We start from the raw sequence: 8118 nt of genomic DNA on the forward strand, positions 1-8118 counted from the left end.
AGGAGGGCAGAGGCTGCCTTTGCCCCAGAAATGGGACCAGGGCCGCTATCCCTCTCCGTGGCAGAGGCCGGCAGGGAACTTCCTGGAAACCTCGGCGATGTTTGGGACCGTGCACTCCAGGCCTTCTTGGAAGCCTCCTGGGTGTGAGGAGCGGCCGCAGGCACACAGTGACGGCACTGCTGCTTTTTTGTTGCCAAGTTTTGCTTTTCGTTTTTTGTTTGTTTCTTTTTTGCTGTTGTTGTTGTGAATCAAAATCAAGTCTTCTTTCTTGTCTCGAAAGCAATTAAATCATCCGAAATATTTCTTTAAAATCCCTCAGGAATCAGCCCCCCGTAGATGTTGCTGAAGTTCTGGAAGTGGGCAGAGGCCGTGCGGGGTGAGCGGGCTTCCTCGCTGGGCGGACACAGGCAGGAAGAGACTGAGCCAGAGGGTCCGTGGGCTCCCGGTGCATGGCCTGAAGTCTTCGATGGCGACCACTGGCCTTGGGGAAGGAGGGACCACGCCCAGGGCTGGAGTTAGCCAAACAGCTTTTCAAATGTTTCGGGTTCAGCAAAAACCCACATCTATTTGCCAAGTTGTTTTTCCTTTAATTCTTAAACCTGGGGACATTCCCAGGGAAATTTCACCCGCACGCTTCTGACGTGTCGATTCTTCACTCACCAGCGCACCCTGTCAGCCCCGCGGGTGCCCGCCACCCCCGGGACCCCTCCAAGGCTCCCCAATGCCATCCCGCTCGCCCCTGTAAACAGGAAGCTGAATTTTGCCAACATCGGATGCACTTGAACTCCAGAAGGACTGCGCTCAGGACTCTGGGATTTCAGGAGGGTTCTCGGGGGCCAGATACCCTCTTCCGCGGGGTGAGTAGCCCCAACCCGGTGCAGCCTGGGACCCAGCAGCCGGGACCTCGGAGGGTGCACAGACCCCTCTTAGGAGGACCTCACAGAGTGGAGCCCCCTGTGACTGGCTCGTTCACTCAGCATAATGCCCTCAAGGCTCACTCACGTTGTAGCCAGAGTCATTTTTCAAAGAAACTCTACAAGGTGTCCCGATATCCTAGTCACAAAGGGAACTGGGGGCCTGGAGCCCCCTCCTCCAGGGAGTCCCTGCAGCACCTTTGCAGAACCCCAGGACTCCAGGAAGTTGCAAGTGATACCCTCGGATTAGTGACCGGGCCAGGGAGCAGCTGGGAACCTGGGGGGCAGGAGGGGGTGCAGGCCAGGCGGACAAAGCGGGCGGGCGGCCGCCGCCGAGCACTCCCGGGTAACCCAAGCGCTCTGATAAGCCTCCGCCGTGCGGGCTGGTGGCTGATAACAGAGCGGCCTGTCCCTCGGGTCAGGACACCTACAACTTGCGTTTGGACAGGAGGCCAGGAACGGCCCGTGGGAATGCGACTCAGTCCCTGGAAGGCTCATCAAAGAGGAGCTTTGTTCATGCTCCAGGGAGGGGCGTGCAGGAAGGGCTCTGGGTCTTAGTCCTGTTCCGTCTGGGGTGCAGGTGCAACCTGAGTGCCCAGGTGTGGCCCAGAGACCAGCGATGGAGGGGTCCCCTCCCGGGGTGCACCCAGGAGGCTCCGTAGGCCCACCAGACTCCTGCACCACCTTTGGCCTCGGACACTGACCGAGCCCCTGGCTGACAGCCGCCACCGCCTCCCCGGCCATCTCTGAGCTGCGGGCGGAGGGCAGGGCGTGGGGCAGGCAGCAGGCTGGCCCCAGCTCTTCCCGCTGTCCTGGCTCCCGGTCCTGCTGGGAACAGAGCAGGTCTGGGTGGGGGGGCGCGGGGAGGTGGGATCTGACCAACCAGGGGGCTGTGGTCTGCAGAGTTCAATACCAGCTGCAGTGACCACTGGGGACCAGGTTTTAGTGGGTTTTTAAAAATTAATAGATTTTTTACAGAAAAACTGAGTAGAAAAGAAAAGAAAAACTGAGTAGAAAGTCCAGCGACTTCCCGTATAGCATGCACTGGTGTGGCACATGTGTCTACACTCACAGCAGGACTGACATGTCATGCAACTGACGTCCACATTGACGTGAGGGCCGCTCTTGGTGCCGTGTGTTCCACAGGTGTGGACAAAAGTATAATGACAGGTGCCCATCGTAGCATCAGGCAGAGCAGTGTCACTGCCCTGAAGGTCCTCTGTGCTCTGCCTAGTCACCCCCCTCCCCAAACCTACCAGCCGCCGAGCCTTCCACTGTCCCCAGAGTTTGGCCCTTTCCAGACGCCATCTGAGGGGCATCGGACTCTGGGCAGCCTTTTCCGATCGGCTGCTTCCACGTCGGACAGGCCTCCTCCATGTCTGTCCCGGCGCGATAGCTCGCTTCTTGTTGGTGCTGAAGAAGATTCCTTTCCCAGGATGTCCCCCCTTCATTTATCCTCCACCCCCGGAGGCCGTCCTGGTTGCTTCCGAGCTGTGGTGACGATGAATCAGCTGTTATGCACACCCACGTGCGGGTTCAGCTCCTCTGGGCAAACACCGGGAGTGTGACTGCCGGAGGGTATGGCAAGACCATGTTTAGTTTTGTAAGAAAGTGCTTCTTTTGATCTGAAAAATGAACGACATTTTAAAATGGAGAATAAAGGGACTTGCCCTTGGTCCCACTGGGGTGAGGCTCACCATACCCTTCATAGTGGGAACGTGGGGCGGGGGGGTCTGGGTGCTCCCCGAGGCCTCCCGGTGCTCCTGGAGGGACCACAGCACCTCACCGCACCCCTGCCCCGCTCTGTCTCCGGGAGTCAGGACCAGCCCAGCCCCTCCCATGCCGGGTCATCCCCGTGAGAATGTGAGGGCCTGGGACGTCCCTCCTGCCCTGGATGCTCACGCTGGCCCACTCCTCTCCGTGGCCCCGTGCTCCGCCTCTCCACACCTTCCCTCGGGGCTTGGCCCACGGGCCGTGTTTTCTGCGCTGGGGTCATCCACAGATCCCAGGCACCTCATTCCCGGGAGACTTGCAGCCCTGGGCTCACTGTCTCTTCCTCCCCAGTTACTTTATACCCCCGTGGGTGGGCCTGGCCTGCCCGGCTGGTCACTCCTCTCCCGGCTCATCTGTCTGGCCTCCACCTCCATCTCCATCACCATTTTAAGCACCAGCGGGTTTCTCCCCTTTAGCTCCCCCTTGCCCAACCCCCACCCTCTGTCCCACTCCTCCCCCACAGGGTCGCTGCCCCTCGCCCCTCACCTCTGTACTCGGGTCTGGGATCTGCCATTGTCATTGCTTCTTAGATGATCCCCTGGAGGCCTTCAGATCCCCATGTCTGCTGGGCTGCGTCAGGCATAAGCGAGGCTGGAGGAATAGGACCAGGCTCACCGTCTCCCCTAGAAATCGGGACCACGGACCTGCCGTCGGGCATCTGTGCTGCCCGGCCAGCTGACCTCATTGTCCCCGTGACCTCGCTGCCCTCCGCAGCCCTCCAGCCCTCCTCAGGGTGACCATTCCTACGCCATGACCAGAAGCCACCAGAAGAACAGCACCCACGCACCTGGGGGAGACGCCTGCCGAGTCCACGGTCCTGGTGAAGACTCAGTGAGAGGGAGCAAAGCTGGGGCCGCACCTAGTGGGCGCTCAGGAGGGTGGCTGGGAGTTTTGTTCTCACCGCCTCCTCCCCGGAGCCTCCAGCTCGCAGCCGGCACTGGAACGCAGGCCCCGCCAGCCCCCGGGAGGGAGGAGGGCCAGCACCCCTGGAAGAGACCCAGGCTTTATTTATCTATTTATCTGTTTACCCAGCCGCACGTCTATTTATTTTCAAGTCTACCATCATCTCATTAGGGAGGCACCAAGAAGGAAAAAAAGTGAAATTGATACGGGGTCCCTTTCAAGTGGGGAGCCAGCTGCCTGCAGCCTCGGGAGGGAGGCGGCCTTCTGATCTCCTTCCAGGGAGGGAGCGGGTGCCCGGGGGTTCTGCAGAGGGTTCCCTAAGACCCCGCCCCACACCAGGCCGCCACCCCCATCCTCCACCACATCCGGGAGGCTGCACACGGCCTCACCGTCCCCAGGACGCGCTGCACTGGGAAACGTGCGTGTTTTGCAAGGTTATCAATTTAGCAGCTGGTTCAGTGGGCGGGGCCGGGCAGGCCAGTGGCTGGGTTTCTGTTCAGGAATATCACGTGACCTGGGGCACAGAGGCCCCGGTTCGAACCCTGCATTTTATCATCATGACCTGCGTGACCTTGGGTACATGCCCATCTCTACAGACCATGTGGCAGACCCAGAAGGAAAAGGGTTTCCAAGGTCAAATCTTGGGGCGCTGGGCAGAGAGGGCTCGTCACATGCTACCAGACCCCAGTCTTTGGGTGGGATTGACAGGAAGTGCATGTCGGGGATCTCTGTCCTTCAGGCTCCTGGTGGCAGGAGGAGCCGGCTGAGTCTGGTGGCAGGTGGGCCTTGAGTGCCGTTGAACCAGGCCCTGGCGCCACTCTGCAGCACTTCTCTTGCTCTGCCTGCCTCTTCGTGGTGGGGCTGCCAGCAGGATGGGTTGCCTCGTAGCAACGAAGTGGCTGCAGGAGTTCCAGGCTTTGCCTCTGTGTCCCTCATTGGACTGTCTTAGTGAACGGACGTCCTGAGCCTGGCTTCATCGATATCCGTGAGGGTGAGTGTGGTGTCCAGAGAGGCAGGACCCAGGAGGGAGGGGGATGCGTCCACCTTCTTGCCCCCAACATTGCTGTGGTGGGCGGGGGGCTGGCAAAGGGACTGGCAGTCCCCGTTACAATGCGGACCAGGCAACCAGGGATCACCAGGTATTTGCATAACAAGGAACACCAGGCCCGGCCAACAGAAAAACTAGCACCTGTCGAAATAAAGTTAACAGAGCAAACAGAGGCGGACTGGAAATACCTACACGTATAAATATTACGACCCTCAGGTGATGCAGGAGAACATCAGGGAGGAGTCAGAGAGCTTGGAAGTCATCTTCTGATTGTTGAAAAGGCTGTCACCTCAGCTCCCACAGCCTGGGCAGCTGCCCCTGAGGTCGGTTACCGAGCCGCGGGGCTGGCTGGGTGTGGGCGCCCTGGTTTCCACTCAGAAAACAGTGTCATCCTCGGCCCAGACCTCCAACGGCACCCCTTCCCACACGGAGCAACCAGAGTCCTTAGGAGGGCCCACCAGCCTCTCCCTCGGGGGGCCTCTGACATCATTCTGGGCTCCTACGACCTCCAGGCTCACTCCTTTCTTCAAGGTAGATGCACACACGGCCTGTAAGCACCTGAAGAGATGTGCAGCACTACTAGTCATTAGGGAAATGCAAACCAAAACCACAACGTGGTGCCACTCCACAGCCACTGGAATGGCTAAAAGGAAGACAGACAATAACAAGTGTTGGCGAGGCTATGGAGACACTGGAACTCTCACCCACTGCTGGTGGGAATGCAACATAGTGTAGTCAGTTTGGAAAACAGTTTGGCAATTCCTCCAAATGTTAAATGCAGAGGCATGGTGGGCGTGCAGGTGGAAGCAGACGGGAGGGTGCCCTGGGGAAGCCCCAGCTGGGTGTGGTCAGCAGGGCATGGGCATCCATGGACACACATACAGCGGGAGCTGAGTGTTGTGGGTTCAACTTGGTGGAGGTGGAGGTTGGTAGGAACCTGCTATCTACGGTCTTCATTTCTATGCACGTGATTCTATTGTGTGTGCGGTTTTGTGACCCGACTCTCTACTTAACAGCACATATATTTGTTGATTATTACGTTCTAATATTTTGGTGGAGGATCTCAAAACCCTCATCCTCCACCCCGGACCCTGGATCCTGGGTCAAGAAAAGGAGCCCCGTGAAGTGGGGGGCAGGATGTTACGGTAAGTGGGGATGTGTTGAGGGGTCAGGCTGGTGGCCTGGCTGGGTTATTGTGTCCTGTCGTGTTGAGCACAGAAGTGGTCCCTCAGGCAGCTGCGCCTGTGACAGGCAGGTCATAGTTGGATGCTGGAGCCTCTTGGTAAGAACTGTTTCTGTGGGACGTGCTGTCCGAGATGGCAAAGTGGGGCCCTGTGTGGGGGATGGCACCCCTCCTGGACAGGGGGCGGTTCAGTCAAGGTGGGTGGTCAGGGTGGTGACTGACCGGGGTTGGAAGGAGCTCTCAGTTTGGCAGGTGGCCGCTGCTTTGGAAGTTCTCCTCTGACCACTCGCATGCGACTGAGACTCGTTCTCGTTGGCGAAATAGAACCCACTCCAGAAAAACCCCGGGATTCTGGTGCTTTCCGAGCCGGCAGGGGATTTCGGAGCGCACAGGAACACCGGCTGTCTTGTTTGGAAGAAATCCTGGTTGCCAGTGGTGACAGCATCATTTGGGGTAAGTTAGCTCTTTATGATAATCCTCACCTCCCAGTGCAGGTTAAGTCAATTCAGGTCAACCCTGATGCCCTGGGTTTGGCCGATAATAATCCCAGAGATCATCTCAGTTGTTCAAGGGGAGGACACAACCAGAGTAGAGAGTAAATAGTTTCCACCCAGCCCCATCCTCTCAAACTCAACAAAGCATTTATCTACTTATCCATCCATTCATCATATATCCATCCACCATCCACCATCCACCATCTATCCTCCATCCATCCATGCACCCATCCATCCATCCATCCATCTTTCCATCCATCCATCCAACCCTCTATCCATCTATCTATCTACCCTCCCTGCCTCTCTCCATTCACCATCCATCTACCATTCATTTTTTCTCCCTCCTTCACTCACTCCATCCATCCATCTATCCATTCATCCATTTTTTCCATCAGTTATTCATCCATCCATCCACAACCCATCATCTATTCATGCACCATCCATCCTCCCCACTCCCTCCATCCATCCACCATCCATTTATCCATCAATTTATCCATTCAACCATTATGCATCCATCTGCCATCCATCCATTCATCATCCATCCATCTATCCATGATCCATCTGTTTTCATCTATTTATTCTTCTATTTGTCTATCTTCTTCTCCCTCCTCTCTCCCTCCCTTCTTTCCTTCCCTTTTTCCTTCCATTCAATAAACCCTTGTTGAATGTCTGTTATGTGCCAGATCCTGTAGATACCAAGGAGACTAAGACAGCCCTTGACCAGGTGCCGTGGAACCCAGAGGAACAGTACCTGGTGTGATTTGGGTGAGCGGGACACCTGAGCTGGGGAGGGGTAGATAAGAGGGTACCATGCTTGCTGCGTTTCCTGGGGACTGGCTGGCCCTGGACTCAGGCTCCTGTTTACTGAGCACCTGCCACTTGCCCGCGGGTGGACTGAGTCCATAACGTACTTGAGATTTTAGCCTAAACTTTCCATTTTAGAGCAGTTTTAGATTTCCAGGAAAATTGCAGACACCCACAGAGAGTCCCCATGGACCCCACCCTGGGTTTCCCACACTATGATCATCTAATCTTGATGTGGCAGGTTTGTCACAATTAGTGTACCACTATCCACACACGACTGCTCATTGAAGTCCACACTTTCCCAGCCTTCCCTATCTTCTACTTCTTCCTCATTTCTCTTCCAGGACCAGCCCAGGACCCACCACCGTTACCTGCCAGGTCTCCTTAGGCTCCTCTTGGTTCTGAGACCTGCTCAGACTTGCCTTGTTTTTTCAGTTTGGGGGGAGACCGGTCACATATTTTGTAGAATGCCCCTCATTGGGGTTCATCTGAGTTTACCCCTCGGTTGTGCAGGGTGGCAGGTTTGAGGGAGGAGGACCACAGAGGTGACGGGGCCATATTCTCATCCTTCCTGTCAGCATGACCTACCACTGTGACGTTGACCTTGACCACCTGGCAAAGGAAAACATGACCCACAGCGGGTGAAGTGCCTGCAGAACGTTGGCTGGGGCCACGCTGGCAAGGCCTTCCCGTGGGTGTCCTGGTCCAGGGTCTCCCGTCCCTCCCTCTGTGTCTGTGTGTGCATTTCCACAGCAGCTGCTGGGGCTCAGGTCTCAAGCCCCGATCATGGGGCATAAGTCAGAGCGATCTGCTTTGGCAGGTGTCCCTGAGGAAGCTGTGCCCGCCCTGTGCCACCGCCCGTCACAGGACTGAAGCCTGATAGCAAAGACTGCCCGAGCACTCACAGTGAGGTCATCGTTATTTATGGGCTGGCCAGGCTGCCCAGTGTTGGCACGCACAGGCCGCTCTGGGGCCGTGCCATGCGGCCGGCATTCCAGC

The 8118-nt window shown here is 57.1% G+C and overlaps 1 long non-coding RNA gene across 1 annotated transcript; it reads left to right on the top strand.

The window, feature by feature from the left end:
* Window positions 1–322: 322 nt before the first annotated feature.
* LOC107184340 lies at window positions 323–2445 on the top strand. The gene is made up of 3 exons (XR_001515147.1): window positions 323–445; window positions 664–857; window positions 1893–2445. It is a non-coding gene; the product is annotated as an uncharacterized LOC107184340 (long non-coding RNA).
* The last annotated feature ends 5673 nt before the right edge of the window (window positions 2446–8118 follow it).

The sequence above is a fragment of the Myotis davidii genome, unplaced genomic scaffold, assembly GCF_000327345.1.
Source record: "Myotis davidii unplaced genomic scaffold, ASM32734v1 scaffold425, whole genome shotgun sequence".
Lineage (NCBI taxonomy): Eukaryota > Metazoa > Chordata > Mammalia > Chiroptera > Vespertilionidae > Myotis > Myotis davidii.